Source organism: Crassostrea angulata, chromosome 7 (genome assembly GCF_025612915.1).
Source record: "Crassostrea angulata isolate pt1a10 chromosome 7, ASM2561291v2, whole genome shotgun sequence".
NCBI classification, from domain to species: domain Eukaryota; kingdom Metazoa; phylum Mollusca; class Bivalvia; order Ostreida; family Ostreidae; genus Magallana; species Magallana angulata.
Window position 1 is genome coordinate 24222375 of NC_069117.1, and position 23398 is coordinate 24245772.

Below are 23398 nucleotides of genomic sequence, written 5' to 3' on the forward strand. Positions count from 1 at the left end.
AGTCTTGACTTTTAATCAGAATACGAAATAAAACTGTGGCAGTTAGAAGCATTGTGTATGTAGTAACAATGATAGGCATCGGTGTGTACATCAGTCTGGATAGTTGAAGTTTGTAGCATTCAGGAACTGTTTGCAAGATTGCGTAACGTAATTCACAATTTAATGTAAATATGGAAATTTTTCGAAATTTGTTATTCTTTTTTCAAAAATGGTATCTTTTGTTAGTGAGTCATAAATTTTTTCATATCTTTGTAACTTTGTGATCAGTTTTATCCATTTAACCTCACGGTAAACGCCTATTACAATTTCATTATTGATGCAAGAAAATCGTAACGTAATTCACAGCATTAAATGGGACACTCAAATTTTGGATTGTATTTTTTTCTTCGGCCAACAGGGAGAAATTTATAGACAAAAAATGTAAAGTCTATCCCCTGATCATTATAATATTCATCACTTTGCTTCCTATATTGGTGCTTTTAGATTATTTTTTTGTACCTAAATACGACCACTCTCGTTTGTGACATTTGGTTTTGATCAAATTTGGCTTATAAATTCTTTATTTTAGTACAGTAAATGGGATTAATACATCGTAATATCTTAATTCATAAGTCAGTCATACCTAGATATTAAATTTAATCCCCTTAACAATTAAAGATGGAGAATTTTGTTTTCAAAAATCGCTTGTGACAACGAAAACTGGTTTTGGGGCACTTTAACTGACTTTGGATGAAATATGGATGGTTCGGAAAACCTTAAATGCCTAGTCATTGGCAAATTTCAAAATCCCCGGTGTTTAGAAAATGTCAAAAGTCTCCGTGTTCATTATTACGCAAATTCACCTGCGTGGATGAATAGTGAAATGTTCAATGATTGGGTCCGTCTCCTGGTTAAGAAATTAAATAAGAACGTCGAAAAATTCTTTTATTTAGTGATAATTGTCCAGTACATCCTAAAATTGAAAACCTGCAATTCATCACTTTCAATTGATATCCCCCCAACGCTACTTCTTTACTCCATCCAATGGATCAAGGCATAGCATAACACTTCTCTTATCTGAAAAATAAAATGTTTAGATGAAAATTCTGACTTCAATATTAACATTCAAAATGCCATCGAATGACTCTACAAACCATGGCGCATGTTATTGTCACAATGTGTTGAGAATTGCTTTCGGAAGGCCAGTTTCTCTAAATAACGAACCATCGGACGAAGACGATGACGACTTCACAGATGACATACCGCTTGCGGAACTCAGTGAACATCTGTAAAAAAAAAAAAAAAAAAAAAAAAAAAAAGGCGGTTCCGACTCCGATTTACCGAAAGTCGAATAAATAAACATAGACGAAGGAACTTTTTCTAAGGAGAAAATAACAGATGAAATTATCGTGGAGATATATCGCAAATAAAACATGTAACATTCACGAGGGTGACGATGAAAGAGTAGAGATCTCTGAGGAAGAAGATGTCACCGATAAACAGGTACAGAGTTACATTAGTAAACTTCAAACTTATGTGCAGAAAAAACCTAAAAAAAATTGAGCTTCTTGAAAGTGAAATCTGACCTGAAATAAATATATTTATAGATAGAAGTTTGATTTAAAGTTTGATACCGAGGCGGACAAAAATGACGACACAACACAGTGTTTAAATTTGAAAGTAAATAGTTGCAATGCCCTGAATGACGTACATGACGTACATATTTACACTGAAAAGCAAATATTTGAACACCCGACTAGACCACGACCTTTATAAGTCAAAAAAGATACGTCACGTATGACAAAACAATGGAGAGAGAGAGAGAGAGAGAGAGAGAGAGAGAGAGAGAGAGAGAGAGAGAGAGAGAGAGAGAAATGAAAATGTTCAAATTGGTTTACGAGAACTGCTTAATGATTGACGCAAATTAGATGAAAATCTTTTGGATTTCATTTAGAAAACTAATGCAAAATAACAAAAAAAGAGTCAAGGAAGTTTTTACGCAACAACAAAAGGCAAACAGCCAATTCGTTTTTCTATACAAAATGAAAGAAGCTTGACGTTGTAAGGAAAGGTAAGTATGAATATTATTCGACTAATCGCAGGCCTTATGATCAACGATTGAAGTGCCAAAGAACCTAGCATTTTAGGTGGATATTTCGTGGGATTGGAGTTGCATAATAACTACGGAAAGACTTTATTCTATGCATCCTTTAATTATGCTAGAAACTCAAGCTAGTCTTCAAAATTTAATAATGAAATTAAAATTGGCAAGGCCTTTTTAAAGTTTATTTTGTTTAGATTTTAATTAAAATCTATTCACAGAATAGTTTAAAAACGTCACTAGTGTAGATCCTATCCATCATATTCCCTAATGAATGATACAGATTAAAGAAGAAATTAAATTACTCCCGGTCATAATTTGATAAAAATCAAAGTCATCAAGGGTTTTTTCTGGAATAAAAATTGTTTCCTATTAATCTGTCGATACATATGACGTAAATTAAACGTAGTCAAAGCCAAGTTTTCATCGTCTTCTTTTCAATTATGAACAGCTACCCATAATCATCGGTAAAACTGCCTGACTTAAAGTCGACAATTCAACATCGTGCTTTCAAATTGGTAAAGAATTGACCAGCATGTCACTTTTTTGAAGCAAGTAATTGAATACAAATAACTTCTCTTCATCTAAGTAGAATACCGATAACGGCTGAATCAGCAAGCATACGTCATAGATTTGCCGCGAGCGGGACTAATTGTGAACCACAAATCAATAATGACGTCATTGGACGAGGTTTATTACCAATCACTTGGCTATAAGGTTCCAAAAATTCTGAGCAAGATGGATGTCTATCGTTATTATAGTATTTAATAAAGTGTCTGTTGCTTAAATCTTTTGTAAAGTTTAATAGTCTTGCATTTTGAGAATTGAAAATAGATAATGAATATAAGGTTTTCTGCCATAAAAAAAGTAAAGGGCAAAAATAGATGAGATTTTTAAAAAGTATTGTTTTCTGTACGGACATTCACTATTTCTTCACAGTTTGAAGAAACCTTAATCCATAGGGCAAAATATCCGCAGACTCCTCTCAAGGCGTTATGGCTATAAGATGTACGTCATGGGCACCTAGCATTTCATGTGCGTTTTTATCATCCCTAAAACAATCTCGCCGTGCGAACTTCATACAGGAAAACAGGCGGTCAATCACGCGGTATAGGATCGGATCCGATAGATTTCTCTGTATCCAGATAATGTACTATAAGCATAGAGTGACGTAGATGTTAGCAGATAAACAAACAATATGTATCTCAAATACATCTGAGTAATGGGATTACCGTCCATATGTAAAGAAATGAGATTCCTTAACGCAACCCCTGACCCCTGCCGCCAATTTCAACAAACAACATATACATTTATAATTTTGTGATTGCCAGTTAACTTTTTTTGCATTATATTGTTTATAAAACATTTTACGGTACGAAAAACGTGCAAAGATAATAATGTAAAAATGATTCAAAGAGAGATCTTAAATCTTCATAGAGGGAAATAAGATACTCTTGTGCAAATTGGGAATGAAAGCTTTTCAGAAAAAAAATGATTTTAATAACTAACATGTTTGATGATCCAATTTACGTGCTCAAATGAAATACTTATTGTTGAACTAGTAATCTAAACTTTTATTGAAAAAATCTAATATTACCAAGCCATAGATATTTTTTTTGGGGGGGGGGGAGGGGGGTGGGGGGTGGGGGTGGGGTATGGGTGTCCTAATGATAAACTTTACTTGGATGAAAATATAAACTATGTTACATGTAACTTTCATCCTAGACATATTGATTTTTTATCTATAAAAAGAAGGTAATCCTCGAGTAAACAGGACGTGCTTGCGTAAATAAATGAAGATGTACGAGGTCTAACGCTAAAGTACACAATAGGCCAATAGCATATAGCAAAATATCATGCTGTACTGTTTTGGTAACTACCTTTTGAAACATGACGATGCTATTCAATTCCGGTATCCTCTTTAGAAATGATGGTGTCAAAACTGGGATTTTCTGCCTCTCAAACCAATTTCATTCATCAAGTAAGATGTATCAAACTTCATCACAACTTATTGAATAAATAGGAATGAAAGAATTTTCATCATTATTTCATTTCTTTAAAAATTTGGTAGTGTCCTTGTCAAAATTTAGAAATGTTCAATGCAATCAACCATTTCCCGTCTTTGACCTTCAACACCTCCAAAAATGTACTCCGGTACTTTTGACGGAAATAGAAGAAAGAAACTAAACATCAATGCCAATACATTTGATTTCCTTAAAATGCCGCACGGTTTCATGGTGTAGTGGTTATCACATCTGCTTTACACGCAGAAGGTCGCGAGTTCGAGCCTCGCTGAAGCCTAATTTTTCCATGCAATACATGTTTGGATCCTTAGGTGTCAGTTTATGTCATTTTCTAAACCAGGTAATGCCATGTTATGTTCAATCAAATGATACGTTTATTTCGTTGTGGGTCCGTTTCCATATCTTGATCGAATTTCTGTCGTTCTATAGATTTGACGTTAAGCGGACCATTCAAACGATACGAAAACAACGGTATATATCGTGAACGAAGCTTTGGAGCGTGAGCCTCTCAGAACGCATTAAGCTGAAAAAGCAAAGGTCGCTTTTTGAGTCCAATTTAGAAAGGTGATAATTCCTGGTGATCAAAACTGTCTGGCTCAAATCATTTCGGTCGTTAAGACCGATGCTAGGAATGCTTGATGAACTTGAAATATCTCATAATGTATAAAACGTTTGATACTGTATACAGGTTTATTTCCGCCCCGTGTAAATTTTGTCCTTCTGAACTTGCAAACGGCTTCGCCCCGTCTTCATTTAATATTCGCCCATACAGGGTTGTGTTTAAAGAGAGATATTTTGAGACATTGAAATTCGCCCATTTTAAATTTGTCCGCTCACAACGAAGGCGAAAAGAGCGAAAATAAATCGAGGGCGAATGTCAGTAGTATACTGTATCCAGTAGCTAAGAAAAAAATCGGTTCCATGGTGTAGTGGTTATCACGTCTGCTTCACACGCAGAAGGTCGCGAGTTCGAACCTCGCTGGAACCTTTTGATTTAATGTCTTGTATGGATAAAAACTTTCATGAACAATTGTCAATTTGTTTCTAACAGTGAAGCGCATTAAAGTGGTAAAATTGTTCGTTTGAATGGAATGTCCTACACTTTGTATCAAACGTCAATTGTTACTTAAGACACGCCCATTTCTTTTATAACAAGTAAAACAGTATTCGTAACAATGCTTTCTGAACCGTTCTACTTCTAAACAACACAAGCAGAGCTGCGGACCCTGGAAATGTATTCACAAGCTGAATCCCGATATTTCTCCGTATATGATATCCATGCCCCGTGCGTACATCCTCAGTCCCCTTACCATGCTGCAAGCACAGTAAAAATTGCAGAAGAAGACGAAGAACGTAGCTTACCCCTCTAAAAGGAAAAACCGAAACATGTGCATATATGATGTGAAAAAAAAACTTTTCTTTATTTACAATACAGTACATTTAACAGGAAATTCAAAACCACAGTACCTGTTACATAAGTCATTTTAATAAGTTAAAGTATTGGCTTTGTCAGGGATCTCCCTGTTTGTGATGTGGTTTATTTGTACAAGTTTTTGATTAGTCATTAATAAATGACATTATTTCGTCAATGACTATTTAGTTGTTTTTTAAGGTAAAAAATTAACAAGCTGCAGTTCATAGATGGAACGAAAAATTTAAGTCCATCAATGGAATAGGCTTTATTGGTAATTGTTAAGATCAATGTACATGTATGGGCATAAATAAATTTGTTCCTAAAAATATTCTTGACTCTTAAAAAAAGTGTGTTTATGTGTGTCTGTGTACATGTATAATGCACGTGTGTGAAATTCCTGTTTGTGCTGTTTAGAAGAGTGGCGGTTCTGAAAGCATTGTGACGAATACTTTTTTCCTCGTTTCAAAAGAAATGGGCGTGACTTATGTAACAATTGACGTTCGATACAAAGTTTAGAACATTCCATTCGAACGAACAATTTTACCACTTCAATGCGCTTCATTGTATATGGTTAAACATTTGTCTTCACGCATCTTTACAGCAATGTATGCAGGCATTTGTACAGTCCTGTTGTAGATACACCACCATCAACAACATGCAGTTCAATTTTCATATTGATACACTTAATCAGATGTCAGCCGAGAGTGCACGGATAGATTTCGTGGAGCTGATACAATGAAGCGCATTGAAGTGGTAAAAATGTTCGTTTGAATGGAATATTCTAAACTTTGTATCGAACGTCAATTTTTACAAAGGACACGCCCATTTATTTTATAACGAGGAAAACAGTATTAATAACAATGCTTTCTGAACCGCTCATCATCTAAACAACACAAGCAGGGCTGCGGACCGAAATGTGGACTTAAGCTGAATCCCGATATTTTCTCCGTATGTGTTTTCCATGCCCCGTGCATATCCCAGTCCCCTCAACAAGCTGCGAACACAGCAACAAATGCAGAAGATAGAAGACGAAGAACGTAGCTTACCCCTCTAAAACGAAAAACTGAAACATGTGCATATATGTTGTAAAAAAAACTTTTCTTTATTTGCAATACAGTACAAGTAACAAGAAGTTCAAAACACAAAGTTACTAAAAATATTCTTATTTTGAACATTATCATTGTTTCTGAACATAGTTGGAAAGAAAGAAAAGAAAGAAAGAAAGTTTGTGTTTTTGTTTTTGTGTATAATGTGCGTGTGTGAAATTCCTGCTTGTTGTTTAGAAGAGGGGCAGTTCCGAAAGCATTGTGACGAATACTGTTTTCCTCGTTTCAAAAGAAATGGGTGTGTCTTATGTAACAATTGACGTTCGATACAAAGTTTAGAATATTCCATTCAAACGAACATTTTTACCACTTCAATGCGCTTCAATGTAGTTAGTTAGTTTTCGTTTAAATGTAAGTAGTGAAGCTTCTAAATAGGAGCCCAGTTGTATCATTGTATATAATTTACTGTACATAAGAGACTTTGTAAACTGTTTGTCCTCGTTTCGTTGACTTTGAGTCAACAAACGGCAGGATGCCTGCCACGTCGAGTGGCGGCCATGGGGGCGGATCCCAAAGTAACATAAATACAGGGAAAAGAAGTTATTATCGTGAAATACAATCACATTATCAATTTTGTGCATGAACATTGTAATCTTGGGGCTATGTTTGCCTAGATCCGGGAATTTATATGAAATAACACTTGATGGAAAGGCCCCTATTCAATATCTATTGGAGGGTATTAAGATAGGAGACAAGATATTTGAATGCAAAGAGGTAGTGCAAACATCCATAATGGTAAGCTTTCTACATCTCCCTGCATATATAGAACATGAAGAAATTGAAAACACGTAAAAGGCAATGAAAGTTGAGATTGTATCTCCAATCAAAAGACGTTTTTATCCCGGAACAAACATTGCAGATGGAACAAGATATGTCCGAGTGAAGCTACCGCCAAACATGTCATCGTTTCCGTATACAATTAAATTCAGGAAAGAATATTACAGAGTTATTCATAATGGGCAAATGAAAGTGTGTTCCCTCTGTTATTCCGGTGATCATTTATTCAGGGCGTGTCCTAAGTGTGTTTGTTTCCGATGTAAAAAGCAAGGTCACTACGCCAGAACCTGTACAGAACAATTGTGTCGCGGGTGTCTTGAATGGGGAGACGAGTGTTCGTGCCAGTCGAGTGAGCATGAAGTAGACGCAGACGATGGTCCGTTGAAAGAGGTGAATAAGAAGGACGAAGATGCCCAAGAGAGGGAAACAGAAATCGATATGGAAGAAACGCAGAAAGGCGAGGGTGTTCGAGAAGATCAAGGAGAAACAAATGAAAACGTGATGATAGAAGACTTCGAAAGAAGTTCTACAGTGGAGGAAAGTGTAGGAAAAGTGAGTGAACCCCCCCCCCCCCCCCCGGATCGAGATAGCGCAGGTGCAGCTAGGGATCACGAAAAAGAGAACGAACCAAAGGAAAATGAGGCAACAACGGGTGAAAAAAACGAAAGTTCGGAATCTTCTGAGCCGGATGATGAAATAGTCATCAAAGGAAAGACGAAAAGAAAGAAAAAAAGTGAAGAAAGGAAAGGCTAAAAAGGATAAATAAAACTAGACACGATCTCGTTGCGAGCAACGAGGAGGTCTTCCGTCCGATTTTTAGAATATGGAATGACCTTTTTCTTGATCTGCGCCAACGACACTTATCCGGAAAAGGAGGCGGGATCTAAGAGTATTGGGTGAAAAACTATTTATCCCTTTAATGTCCCTTATTTGAGGGATCAGCTCCTTTTCATTCATTCTATTTAATGGTGTTTTTGTGTACCGCCAATAAGTGTTTAGAAATTGGTTACTGTTTTTGAGATTTCTGGGAAAAATCGTTTTGATATCTGGTCCTAATACTCCTTTTAAGGTCCAGATAACAAACAATATATGGTTGTACATTGTTAAGCACATCATTTTGAGCATCTTTTTGTTTAATACTGCTTTCCAGAATTTTCCTCTATTTTGAGATATTGAGGATCAAAGTTTTTGACTTCTGGTCCCTTAAAATCCCTTACTACATAACATAAGAGTAAATGACCCTGTAAGTCCTTTTAAGGACCGCATAACAAAGAAATTATGGTTGATTATTGTTAAGCTCAATATTTTGAGCATCTTTTGTTCAATATTGCTTATCAAAATATTTCTCCATTTCGAGATATTGAGCATCAAAGTTTTGGACTTCTGGCCCCTTAAAATCCCTAATTACGTAACAACGGAGTAAATGATTGCCATGTATAGGTGAATACCGTTGGAATAAACATAATTGCTTCTATATCGTATCACAAAATATTTCAGAGTAAAAAGTTATCATTAAAAGACTTTAGAGTCCCCTCAGCTTTTTATTTGAAGGACCAGCCCCATTTTCATGATTTCAAATGAAAGCTCTTGTCAATTCAAACACTTTTTGTTTAACAAGTAATTACAAATTTTGTACCGTTCTCGAGATATCTTGAGAGGATCGTTTTAGGGGCCGACCCTGTAACTCCCTTTATGGACCGCATAAGAAAGAAATTATGGTTGATTATTGTTAAGCTCAATATTTTGAGCATCTTTTATTCAATATTGCTTATCAAAATTTTCCTCCATTTTAAGATATTGAGCATCAAAGTTTTGGACTTCTGGCCCCTTAAAATCCCTTATTACGTAACATATGAGTAAACAATTGCCATGTATAGGTGAATATCTTTAGAATAAACATGATTGCTTCTATAGTGTATCACAAAATATTTCACATTAAAAAGTTATCATTATAAGACTTTAGAATCCCCTCAGCCCCTTATTTGAAGGGCCAGCCCTTTTTTCATGATTTCAAATGAAAGCTCTTGTCAATTCAAACACTTTTTGTTCAAAAAGTAATTACAAATGTTGTACCGTTCTCGAGATATCTTGATAGGGCCGTTTTAGGGGCCGACCCTGTAAGTCCTTTTAAGGACCGTATAACAAAGAAATTATGGTTGACTATTGTTAAGCTCAATATTTTGAGCATCTTATGTTCAATATTGCTTTTCAAAATTTTCCTCCATTTTGAGATATTGAGCATCAAAGTTTTGGACTTCTGACCCCTAAAAACCCCTAATTACGTAACACATCGCAAAATCGTTATACTGTTGGGCTTCATAACTGTAAGATAAACACATTTACTTCTATAATTTATTACAAAATATTCCTCGGTGAAAAGCTATAGATTAAAGACTTTACACCCCTCTAGGTCCCTAATTGAAGGGACCAGCCCCTTTTTTATATCAGCTAAAAGGTCTTGTAAATTTAAACTCTTTTTACATTAAATGTTATAACAAAATATTTTCCAGAAAAGAAAAGCACGAAAATTCACGACGCTTTTCATATCTCAAATTTCGAGCCCTACCGAGCTCCGGCGTTTCTTGTGCTAGGCAAACATGAATGCTTTAGTGCATACAAACAATCTTTTGTCTATCATCCCTGAAATTTTGAAATTGATATCGTTTGTAGTTTATGAGAACACTCTTGGACAAACCAACCCCCTTAAAATCTTTAAATGCCAATATCTCAAGAACAGAAATGACGTCATCAACCAAAAAAATTCCGTTAAGTTTCAGAACATAGGTAGTAAGATCTGAAAATTTCGTGTAAATCGGTTGAGCCATTTCTGAGATATCGCGTGCACAAAAAGTGTTAAGAAAAAAAAAGAAGAAGACTAGATACGTCCTCGTTACGAGTAACGAGTAGGTCTTCCGTCCGATTTGTTTTTTTATTTTAAATGATACCATGAAATATCGATACAATTTCAAAATTAACACCCCCCCCCCCCCAAAAAAAAAAATTAAGGCAATGAATACAAATCCCTAATTAGGTCAAACATGGGCCTGACGATGACTTTTTCAAACCGATAATGTAGTGTTCAACAACTTTGATTCTATAGTGCATAACAAAATACTTATCGTTTTCAAGTTATTCGTAATAGATTTTACGAGTCTCTTTGTCCCTAATTAAAAGGACCAGCCCCTTTTTCTTGATTTTATTGGAAAGAACGTTTTATTCTCTACCACTTTTGTTACATATTGTTTAACAAATATCACCTTATAAAAAGATACAGATCAAAACGTATGAAAATTTTGAATGAAAATTCGTACTCATTTTTCGTGCCTAGGCGAGCTCACAGAAATGGCGCTACTGGCGTAAAACAATATAATAGTGCACAACTTCAAACTAAAGACTACCTATCCTGAAAATTTCGTATTCATATCTCTAATAGTTTCTGAGATCAGCTCTGCACAAAATAGGTCGTAAAAAAATAGAAAATCCGCCGTAACTCGGTACCGGAAGTGACGATTTCAAAATTTTAAAAAACGTCTAGAATTATGACCTCTGGCAATCATCTGTGAAAAGATGATCAAAATCGGCCGAATAGTTTCTGAGAAATCGCGTGCACAAAATTTGTGGAAAAAAATAATAATAAGAAACAGTACTAAAACAATAAGGTCTTCCGTTGGAAACGGAAGACCTTAATGAATAGAATTATTTTTATTTTTTTTTATTCTAATTTTATTTTTTACCTGTTTTATGTTAGTTTTTTCGTGGAACTGCAATGGTTTATGTGATGTGGATAAAATGAAAACTGTATTTAGTTTGTTTGTAGAAAAAAAGTATGACATTATTGGATTGCAAGAAACACACTGGAAAAATGAATTTGTAGAAAGATACAAACATTTATGGAATGGTGAAATAATTTATAACAATTATGATAGATCTGCTAGAGGTGTTGCTTTTTTGATAAGGAATGATTTGAAAGGAAATGTAAACTTTGTAAAAGGTTTTGTTGAAACTACCCTGAGTGATCATCCAACGGTTGTACTTTATTTTAATAACGAAGATGTAGAAAGAGGTCCTGGCTTATGGATTCTCAATAATGAACTATTATATGATGAAATATACAAGGAAAATATTGTACGGTTGATAGAAAAAGAAAAAAATTGTATGTTATATAACAAATGTTTTTTAGTATGGTGGGAAAATTTTAAGTACACGATTACGAAATTTTCGCAGTATTATGGTAGAAATAGAATTAAGGAACGTAACAAAGAATATTTTGCTTTACAAAACAAAATAAAAAGGTTATCGGAGAGAATTGCAAATGGTGAAAAATTAGATATTGATAGATATGAAGCATTGAAAAGTGAACTGTCAGAGTTTGAAATGGAAAAATGTAGAGGTGCAATTCTTAGATCAAAGGCTCAATGGGCAAATGAGTCTGATAAATGTACAAAATATTTTTTGAATTTGTAAAAAATTAGACAAAAATCAAATTCATTTAAAGAATTAATAGATGAAAATGAAGTGGTAAGAAATAGTACAGAAGAGTTATTAGAAATTCAATTCAATTTTTATTCAAAAGTATATTCATCTGTTAGAATTGAAGAAGAAAGTAAAAAACATTTTTATCATTTGTTAAGAAAAGATTAGATGAGAGTGACGTTGAAATTTGTGATAGAAGTATTTGTAATGAAGAAATTGTAAAAGCTGTTAAAGAAATGGCAAATAATAAGAGTCCAGGCTCTAATGGATTAACTGTTGAATTTTACAAAATGTTTTTACCATATTTAAGAGATGTATTATTTAAATTGTTTAAAGAGATAGAGACAAAAGAAACACTGTCTCACACAATAAAAATGGGTGTCATTACATTGATATATAAGAAAAAGGGCGACAAAAAATTGTTAAAAATTTGGAGGCCTATAAGTTTACTTAATGTGGACTGCAAGATTATTGCAAGAGTTATGGCCAATAGATTAAAACTTGTTTTACCAAATATTGTATCAGAAAGTCAAACATGTTGCATCACTGTGAGAGATATAGCAGATAAACTTGTATGAGTTAGATATACAATTGATTTAGTATAAATGGATAAATTAGATGGTTATATTGTTAAAATTGATCAAGGAAAGGCTTTTGATAGGGTTAGTCATGATTATTTATTTGATGTGCTAGACACCTTTGGTTTTGGACCTTTGTTTAAGAAGTGGATAACAATTTTTTATTGTGATATTTTTAGTAGTGTTAAATGTAATGGTTTTTTAACAAATTATTTTCTTATCAAAAATTCTGTCAGACAAGGTTGTCCAATTGTCCAAATTCTGCATTGTTATATGTTTTATCGGCAGAACCTTTGTATCATGTAATGAGTATTAATACAAATATAAGAGGGATAAAAATACCATTGTCAAATAAAGTTGCTTTAATGTTTCAACATGCTGATGATACAACTCTTACATTATCAGATACAAATTCTGTAACAGAAGTTTTGAAAGTTTTTAATTTGTATGGAAATGCATCAGGCGCAAAAATCAATGCACAGAAGTCAGAATTTATGTGTATAGGTTCAGGTTGTTTATCTAATGATGTAAAAAATGACATTGAAATTTCTGAAACAAATGAGATGAAAATTCTTGGAATATATTTTGGCAAAAACAAAAAAGAATGTGAAACTTTGAACTGGAAAGAAAAAGTACAAAAAATTATAGAAACACTGAATTTGTGGAGACAAAGACAATTAACAGTTCAAGGGAGAGCAGTTGTGATTAATACTTTACCTATGTCAAAATTGTGGTATACATTGTCTGTTATATCTATGCCTAAATGGGCAAGAGATACTATACAAAAAGAATGTACAAATTTCCTGTGGAATTATGGTGCACACTTAGTATCTTATAAAACTATTGTTGGTAATAAACACAACGGTGGTTTGATGTTGAATGATATATATCTTAGAATGCTGTCATTTAGACTTAAAAATTTGGCCAATTATTTTTGTAAATCTAGAGAACATGTGTGGAAATATATATGCAAATATTTTTTATTTAAAATATGTAACTTAAGAGCAAATTCTGAAATATCAATGCTTTGATTGTTTAATAAGGACTTATCATGTTTACCTCAACATTATGAAGAACTTTTTAGTGCATGGTATGCTATTGAAAACAGTATTGTATATAATGAGAAAGAGGATGATGTATATAATTTTTGTTAATTCTGTAATCCAAAAGTTCAATCTAATGGTAAAATGTTAAAGTGGAATGATTTTATTGATGCGGGAATTACTCATATCAAAGATATTTCCTTTGAAGTTAAACCTGGTTTTCTACCTAGCTCATACATTGTTGATATTATTTTAGAAAACAATCCTGATGCAAATGTATTGAAGATCAAGGAAAATTACAATATTCTTTTACAATCTATTCCAACAGAATGGAAAAAATATGTAACTGAAAAAGAGTTTAAGAATGACAGTTTAATTGCAGATTTTTGTGTAAATTATGAAAATCAGAATATTGTTTTCAGCACGTGTACATTTAAAATATTTTATAAATTGTTGATTGAAAATTTTTTTCAGTATCCTGTATCAAATACTTTCTGGAGTGAAAAATTAAATTTAGAGCTTTCTGAAATTTTTATTAAAAGATGGAATGTATTATGGGAGTCTCACAAACCACCAGAGATTGTTGAGCTAGATTTTAAATTATATCACAATGCTATAATTACTTATGAAAAAATGTTTAAAATTGGTAAAACAGAATCAAATGTTGTTAGAAATTGAAGATATAATACACATGTTTATTGGATGTTTAGAATTACAAGATTTTAAAAACAATTTTGTTATATATCATTTAGAAACTTTAATGAAAGATATAGATATTGGTATATACAATACTTTAGAATTTGATAAAATGTTTTCTCTTCACTGTCAAAAAGCCAAAAAATATGTTAATACATTTTTGTCAACTTCTTTTTATCTGTATATAGACTTAGTATATACAAAAGAAGGCAAATGTATATTAAAAGTCAACAAAAGATGGTTGTAACAAAATTTTGCGAGTACACATTAAGGCAATTTGTTTCATATAACTATTACCAATTGTGTATCAAAGAAAACAAAAAGAATATGTTCTTAAAATTATTTTTAAACAGAAACCCTCTTGTAAAAAAGAAACCGAGGGAGTTTTGCTATTTATTTTATGAATCATTCCTAATATTTTTTCTCATGAAAATTTTTTTTAATTTGTAATGAAAATTGTGATCTTTAAATCAATAAAAGAAAAAAAAAATAAAAAAAAAATCGCGTCTGCTTCACACGCAGAAGGTCGCGAGTTCGAACCTCGCTGGAACCTTTTGATTTAAGGTCCTGTAGGGATTAAAACTTTCATGAACAATTGTCAATTTGTTTCTTATATGGTTAACAATTTGTCTTCACGCATCTTTACAGCAATGTATGCAGGTATTTGTACAGTCCTGTTGTAGATACACCACCATCAACAACATGCACTTCAATTTTCATATTGATGCAGTTAAATCAACGATTCTCCAGAATTCATCGGACTACTGTAACAGATGACCAAAACTACATTTTCTGTAAAATCTAATGGCTCCCTAACGGCGTGGTCCCATATTTTGAATTTCACAAGTGAATCACATATGGGAGGAATTTTCAACATGAGAATACACTATCGTCTTCTCTCAAGAATCAAATGGTCTATTCATTAATATTTCCTCTTCCATAGCCACATTTTGTGAATGTAACACGAGACACGCTACCTAAAAAGGCAAGAAAAATCTATATGACTTTTATTTAATTGATGCGGTATAGAAGAGACGTAGCAATAAGGAGGTTCCATGGTGTAGTGGTTATCACGTCTGCTTTACACGCAGAAGGTCGCGAGTTCGAGCCTCGCTGGAACCTACTCTTTTATTCTAAACACGAAGTTTTCATGCTATTTCATTCCTGGTATCCTCTTTAGAAATGATGATGTCAAAACTGGGATTTTCATTCTATTCGACATACATGTTTGTACTATCTCAAACCATTTCATTGATCAAGTAAGATGTATCAAACTTTATCACTACTTATTGAATAAATCGGAACGAAAGCATTTTTATCATGCATGTATTTTCATTTCTTTAAAACTTGGGTTGTGTCCTTGTCAAAATTTAGAAATGATCGATGCAATCAACCATTTCCTGTCTTTGACCTTCAATACCTCCAAAAATGCACTCCGGTACTTTTGACGGAAATAGAAGAAAGAAACTAAACATCAATGCCAATACATTTGATTTCCTTAGTATACCGTACGGTTTCATGGTGTAGTGGTTATCACGTCTGCTTTACACGCAGAAGGTCGCGAGTTCGAGCCTCGCTGAAACCTAATTTTTCCATGCTATACATGTTTGAATCGTTAGGTGTCAGTTTATGTCATTTTTTAAACCAGGTATTGCCATGTTATGTTCAATCAAATGAAACGTTTATTTCGTTGTGGGTCCGTTTCCACATCTTGATCGAATTTCTGTCGTTCTATAGATTTGACGGCAAGCTGACCATTCACAACGGTATGTATCGTGAACGAAGCTTTGCGGCGTGAGCCTCTCAGAACGCATTAAGCTAAAAAGGCAAAGGTCGTGTTTTTGAGTCCAATTTAGGAAGGCGATAATTCCTGGTGATCAAAAACTGTCTAGCTCAAATCATTTCGGTCGTTAAGACCGATGCCAGGAATGCTTGATGAACTTGAAATATCTCATAATGTATATTAAAACGTTTGATACTGTATACAGGTTTATTTCGCCCCGTGTAAATTTTGTCCTTCTGAACTTGCAAACGGCTTCGCCCCGTCTTCAATTAATATTTGCCCATACAGGGTTGTGTTTAAAGAGAGATAATTTGAGACATTGAAATTCGCCCATTTTAAATTCGCCCGCTCACAACGAAGGCGAAAAGAGCGAAAATAAATCGAGGGCGAATTTCAGTACTGTATCCAGTAGCTAAGAAAAATATCGGTTCCATGGTGTAGTGGTTATCACGTCTGCTTCACACGCAGAAGGTCGCGAGTTCGAACCTCGCTGGAACCTTTTGATTTATGGTCCTGTAGGGATTAAAACTTTCATGAACAATTGTCAATTTGTTTCTTATATGGTTAACAATTTGTCTTCACGCATCTTTACAGCAATGTATGCAGGTATTTGTACAGTCCTGTTGTAGATACACCACCATCAACAACATGCAGTTCAATTTTCATATTGATGCACTTCCGGTTTGCTAATGGACAGGTGAGCAAAGGTGTATTTTGACTGTTCGAATACAACCAACAGCGTCTATTGTTTATAGTGAACCAATTAACTGTGTCTTCCACGTGAAGACTCTATGTATATACTTTTGTTTGTTTTGCTAATTTGTATATATTGTGCTGAAAAAAAGACAATGTAAATAGTAAATCAAGTGTGAATGGCTGCCACGTCAGGTGGTCGCCATTTTGGCGGATCAAAGAATTTGTTTGCTGGCAGAAAATACTGTCGAGAAAACACGTTATTCGTTAATGTTAAAGACAATTCCTTTGTCAAACCTGAGGAAGTAATCACATTTATTCACGAGACTTGTGGAGTTGGTAGTTTATTAGCATGTGTACCGAAATCTGGGAATCTGTACGAAATTACATTAGACGGAAAAGCCCCCATACAGTACCTCCTTGAAGGGATAAAAATAGGTGACAACACTTTCGAGTGTAATGAAGTTGTACCAAGCTCGTTAGTGGTTAGTTTTATGCACCTCCCTGCATACGTCGATGACAATGAAATCGAAGCAACGTTAAAATCAATGGGTGTTGAACTATTGTCACCAATCAACAGAAGGTTTTATCCAGGTACTACGATAGCCGACGGCACACGATATGCAAAAGTCAGACTACCAGAACATATGACCTCGTTTCCTTACACATTGAAGTTTCAAAAAGATTACTACCGATGTATTCACAACGGACAATTAAAAGTGTGTTCGCTGTGTTATTCTAGTGAACACCTTTTTAGGGCATGTCCAGAATTCCGATGCTTTAAGTGCAAAGAACAAGGACACTATGCAAGGGCATGTAAATCTACCAGATGTAAACAGTGTGAGGAATGGGAACACAGATGTTCGTGCAGGGTGAGTGAACACGGAGACGAAGGCGAAATCGATGAATGGGACCATGAGGTGAATAACGAGGATGACATGGATGTACACAGTGTCGGTGACGAGGAGGCACCAGAAGGGGACCAGGAAACCGGTGATCAAGAGATCGGTGACCAAGAAAAATCGGACACAAAAGAACAAGATATAGAGGGAAAAGACACGGAGGAGACCGAAGCTAGTGAACAAAACGGAAAAAGTGATAATGATAAAACGAAGGAAACACGATCCGAGAAAATACCACCTGATGTTATAGATTCCGAAATACGCGAAAGTGAAAAAGAATCATCAACCGTGGAATCAGACCTCGACACGGAAGTTACCGTTAAAAACACAATGAAGAGAAAAGGTAAAGAGAAAAACAAAGGCAAAGCAAAGAAGAACAAATAAAATGAAAGGAATACTAAGTACTTACTTTATTTTCACAATGGTTTTTATAACATCGTGGAATTGTAACGGTTTGTGCAATGTTGATAAAATGAAAATGGTATTTCATTTATTTGAAGATAGAAAATATGACATTGTAGCTTTACAGGAAACCCACTGGAAAGACAATTTTATTGAAAATTATAAACATCTATGGAACGGTGATATATATTATGATAGCACAAGTGTGTCATCTAAAGGTGTAGCATTTTTAGTGAAGAATAGCATCAAAACAAAAGTTGAAAATATAAATGGGTTTGATGGTAGATATTTACATATAACATACAAAGAAAATGACACCAAATATGACATTATAAATGTATATGCACCAAATGATGTAAAAGAAAGAGCATTGTTTTTTAAAAATATTATTGAAATAATGCCACGTTCTACAAGTTTAATTATTATGGGAGATTTTAACAATACTCTCGCAGACATAGATAGATATGGAAAAACTGTACATAAGTATGATCATAGTTACAAAGCGTTGATAGATATGATGATTGAACATACCGTGGTTGATGTTTGGAGACAAAGAAATGAAAAGAAAAAAGTTTTTTCAAGAAAAGTTGTAAGAGGAGATATGATTGTACAAAGTAGAATTGATTTTTTCTTGATCACAAAACTTTTATGTGCCTATGTTAGAAATATTTTTTATGTAGAAACAACAATGAGTGATCACTCTATGGTTGTTATGAATTTTGATACAGATGTGTCTGAAAGAGGTCCAGGTGTTTGGATACATAACAATTTACTTTTACATGATGAATATTACGTAAAGAAAGTTCAAGAACTCATTGAAAATGAAAAACAATGTATATTATTTGAGCAATCAATTTTGGTGTGGTGGGATAATTTAAAGTATAAAATCAAAAAATGTTCACGAAATTATAGTCAGAATAGAGCAAGAGAAAAAAATAAAGAATATTATAGAATTCAAAACAGTTTACAAAGATTGTCAGAAAGAATAGCTGATGGTGAAAATATAAACATTGAACATTTTGAAAAGCTTAAAACAGATCTTAGTGAATTTGAAAATGAAAAATGTAGAGGAGCTATACTAAGATCTAAAGCACAATGGGCTAATGAATCGGATAAGTGTACGAAATATTTTTTTGAATTTAGAAAAGAGTAGACAAGAATCAAATGCCATAAAAGAGTTGGTGGATGAGAATGGTGAAGTTACAGAAAATGCAGATTCTATATTAAATCTGCAGTATGACTTTTATTCTAAATTATATTCATGTGTAACAATTGATTATGATAGTAAAAACCGGTTGTTATCATTAATTAATACAAAGATTGATGACAATGATGCCGCATCATGTGATAAATGTATTGATGTTAATGAAATACAACAAGCTGTGAAAGAAATGGCCAGCAATAAAAGTCCTGGTCCTGATGGGTTGACTATTGAATTTTATAGAAAATTTTTACCCCATTTAAAAAACATATTGTATAGACTATTTTTAGAAATTGAAAATCAAGAAACATTGTCACATTCTATGAAGATGGGTGTCATTACATTATTATACAAGAAAAAAGGTGATAAGAGATTGTTAAAAAACTGGCGACCAATTAGTCTTTTAAATGTTGATTACAAAATAATAGCAAGAATAATGTCAAATAGACTCAAACATGTGTTACCTAATGTAATTTCTAATGATCAAACATGTTGTATTATTGGAAAAGATATAGCTGATACGTTAGTAAGTATTAGAGATATAATAGAAATGGTTGAAATGGATCAAGTAGAAGGTTATATTGTAAAAATTGATCAAGAGAAAGCGTTTGATAGAGTAAGTCATGAATATTTACTAGATGTGTTACAAGCATATGGTTTTGGAGATTATTTTAGAAAATGGGTAAAAATATTTTATACAGATATTTATAGCAGTGTAAAAAGCAATGGACATTTAACAAAATATTTTCCAATTAGAAACTCTGTTAGACAAGGTTGTCCAATATCTGCATTGTTGTATGTGTTATGTTCAGAACCTTTAAATTGTGCAATTAAATGTAACCAATGTATTAAAGGAATAGATATTCCTATGTGTGATAAAACTGCATTAGTTTTTCAGCATGCAGATGATACAACGATAACAGTGTCTGATAAAAAGTCTATTTTTCAAATATTGAATGTTTTTGAATTATATGGAAAAGCATCTGGTGCCAAAATTAATGCACAAAAATCTGAAGTTATGTGTATTGGAACAGGGCAATTGTTATCAGATGATAAACAACTTATCAATATTACAGAAACAAATGTCATGAAAATTCTTGGAGTTTATTTTGGTAAAAACCTTTTAGAATGTGAAAATTTGAATTGGAGAAGCAAAGTTCAAAATATCAAACAAGTTCTTAATCTGTGGAGACAAAGATTGTTGACAATACATGGAAGAGTTAGTGTAATAAATACATTACTTATGTCTAAACTATGGTATTCATTGTCTGTAATTTGTATTCCATTTTGGGCTAGAAATACAATTCAGAAGGAATGTATTAATTTTTTATGGAATTATGGTACACACTTAGTGTCATATAAGACAATTGTCGGAGAAAAAGAAAATGGTGGTTTAAAAATGGATGATATCTATTTGAAAATGCTTTCTTTTCGATTAAAATTTTTAGCAAAATATTTTTGCACAAGAAAAGAGCTTGTATGGAAATACACTTTTAGTTATTTTATATCAAGAATTTGTGACTTGAAAGGAGGGGTGGAAATGTTTCTTCTACAGTTGAACAAAAAAGATTTACAATGTTTACCTTGTTTTTATAAAGAAATGTTTAGTGCTTGGTATGCTGTGAAGGACAATATTGAATACAATGAACGTTTAAATGATGTGTTTAATTACTGTTTGTTTTTTAATCCAAAAATTGTCAATCAAAACAAGACATTGTTATGGAAACATTTTATAAAAGCGGGGATCACACATATCAGAGACATTTCTTATGAAGTGATACCTGGATTTTTACCTGCATCTTTTATTGTAGAAATGATACAGGAATGTGATTCTGAAATTAATGCAAAACATATCAAAGAAGATTACAAAACATTATTATCTATTATTCCAGAAGAATGGAAAAGTGTTGTTCAAAACAATGATTATAGGAAAGAAGTATGGTTACCTTCTTTTTTACTTTGTGTTGAAAATACTAATTATGTTTTTCCTTCATGCACTGTAAAAGTCTTTTATAGATTGTTGATTCAAAAATTGTTTAATCCTCCAAAGTCAAATGAATATTGGTTAGAAAAACTTAGAACAAACGATACAAAGATGCTTGATAATAGATGGATTGTACTTAAAGAAAGTGGAAAGCCTCCTGATGTAGTGGAGCTTGATTTTAAAGTTTATCATAATGCAATTTTTACGTATGAGAAATTGTACAAAATTGGTAAATCGGATTCCAACAGATGTCCACTGTGTTTATCAGAAAGTGAAGATTTACTTCATATGTTTGTAAAATGCAAAGAAATACAAGATTTTAAAAGTAATTTTATGATATACCATTTAGAGTCATTATTGAAAGATTGTGAAAATAGTGTATACAATGTCTTAGATATCGATGAGATATTCATCACAGCTTTTCCCAATGTTATGAAAAATGTTAACACTTTTTTTGTTAATTTTTTTATGTCCTTATGTAGATTCACAATTTATAGATGGAGACAGCTTATGTTGCAAAATAACAAAACTGTGCATTTGACAAGTTTTTGCAAATATTTGCTAAGACATTATATCTATTACAATTATCATTATATGTGTATTGTGAACAACAACAGAAAAGTATTCTTTAAAAAGTTTTTGAAAAACAATCCACTGCTGAAAGAAACAGAAGGAGTATTATTGTTCATTTTTTAACGAATTTTTATTGTAAACTGTCAAACTATATATAATGCTGTGATACTCATTATGATGATTGTTGATGTGTAATTTGTATGATTGATCAATAAAAGATAAAAAAAAAAAAAAAAAAAAAATCACGTCTGCTTCACACGCAGAAGGTCGCGAGTTCGAACCTCGCTGGAACCTTTTGATTTAAGGTCCTGTAGGGATTAAAACTTTCATGAACAATTGTCAATTTGTTTCTTATATGGTTAACAATTTGTCTTCACGCATCTTTACAGCAATGTATGCAGGTATTTGTACAGTCCTGTTGTAGATACACCACCATCAACAACATGCACTTCAATTTTCATATTGATGCAGTTAAATCAACGATTCTCCAGAATTCATCGGACTGTAACAGATGACCAAAACTACATTTTCTGTAAAATCTAATGGCTCCCTAACGGCGTGGTCCTATATTTTGAATTTCACAAGTGAATCACATATGGGAGGAATTTTCAACATGAGAATACACTATCGTCTTCTCTCAAGAATCAAATGGTCTATTCATTAATATTTCCTTTTCCATAGCCACATTTTGTGAATGTAACACGAGACACGCTACCTAAAAAGGCAAGAAAAATCTATATGACTTTTATTTAATTGATGAGGTATAGAAGAGACGTAGTAATAAGGAGGTTCCATGGTGTAGTGGTTATCACGTCTGCTTAACACGCAGAAGGTCGCGAGTTCGAGCCTCGCTGGAACCTACTCTTTTATTCTAAACACGAAGTTTTCATGCTATTTCATTCCTGGTATCCTCTTTAGAAATGTCAAAACTGGGATTTTCATTCTATTCGACATACATGTATGTACTATCTCAAACCATTTCATTGATCAAGTAAGATGTATCAAACTTTATCACTACTTACTGAATAAATCGGAACGAAAGCATTTTTATCATGCATGTATTTTCATTTCTTTAAAACTTGGGTTGTGTCCTTGTCAAAATTTAGAAATGATCGATGCAATCAACCATTTCCTGTCTTTGACCTTCAATACCTCCAAAAATGTACTCCGGTACTTTTGACGGAAATAGAAGAAAGAAACTAAACATCAATGCCAATACATTTGATTTCCTCAGTATACCGTACGGTTTCATGGTGTAGTGGTTATCACGTCTGCTTTACACGCAGAAGGTCGCGAGTTCGAGCCTCGCTGAAACCTAATTTTTCCATGCTATACATGTTTGAATCGTTAGGTGTCAGTTTATGTCATTTTTTAAACCAGATATTGCCATGTTATGTTCAATCAAATGAAACGTTTATTTCGTTGTGGGTCCGTTTCCACATCTTGATCGAATTTCTGTCGTTCTATAGATTTGACAGCAAGCTGACCATTCACAACGGTATATATCGTGAACGAAGCGTTGCGGCGTTAGCCTCTCAGAACGCATTAAGCTAAAAAGGCAAAGGTCGTGTTTTTGAGTCCAATTTAGGAAGGCTATAATTCCTGGTGATCAAAAACTGTCTAGCTCAAATCATTTCGGTCGTTAAGACCGATGCTAGGAATGCTTGAT

At 33.3% G+C, this 23398-nt stretch overlaps 7 non-coding genes across 7 annotated transcripts; all 7 read left to right on the forward strand.

The window, feature by feature from the left end:
- Positions 1 to 4308: 4308 nt before the first annotated feature.
- On the forward strand, positions 4309 to 4381 carry Trnav-uac (transfer RNA valine (anticodon UAC)). Its single transcript has one exon. It is a non-coding gene; the product is annotated as a tRNA-Val (tRNA).
- A 638-nt stretch (positions 4382 to 5019) lies between these two features.
- On the forward strand, positions 5020 to 5092 carry Trnav-cac (transfer RNA valine (anticodon CAC)). Its single transcript has one exon. It is a non-coding gene; the product is annotated as a tRNA-Val (tRNA).
- Positions 5093 to 15240: 10148 nt separating this feature from the next.
- Trnav-uac (transfer RNA valine (anticodon UAC)) lies at positions 15241 to 15313 on the forward strand. The gene has a single exon. It is a non-coding gene; the product is annotated as a tRNA-Val (tRNA).
- Positions 15314 to 15703: 390 nt separating this feature from the next.
- Positions 15704 to 15776, forward strand: Trnav-uac (transfer RNA valine (anticodon UAC)). The gene has a single exon. It is a non-coding gene; the product is annotated as a tRNA-Val (tRNA).
- A 624-nt stretch (positions 15777 to 16400) lies between these two features.
- On the forward strand, positions 16401 to 16473 carry Trnav-cac (transfer RNA valine (anticodon CAC)). Its single transcript has one exon. It is a non-coding gene; the product is annotated as a tRNA-Val (tRNA).
- A 6043-nt stretch (positions 16474 to 22516) lies between these two features.
- On the forward strand, positions 22517 to 22589 carry Trnav-aac (transfer RNA valine (anticodon AAC)). The gene has a single exon. It is a non-coding gene; the product is annotated as a tRNA-Val (tRNA).
- A 384-nt stretch (positions 22590 to 22973) lies between these two features.
- On the forward strand, positions 22974 to 23046 carry Trnav-uac (transfer RNA valine (anticodon UAC)). The gene has a single exon. It is a non-coding gene; the product is annotated as a tRNA-Val (tRNA).
- The last annotated feature ends 352 nt before the right edge of the window (positions 23047 to 23398 follow it).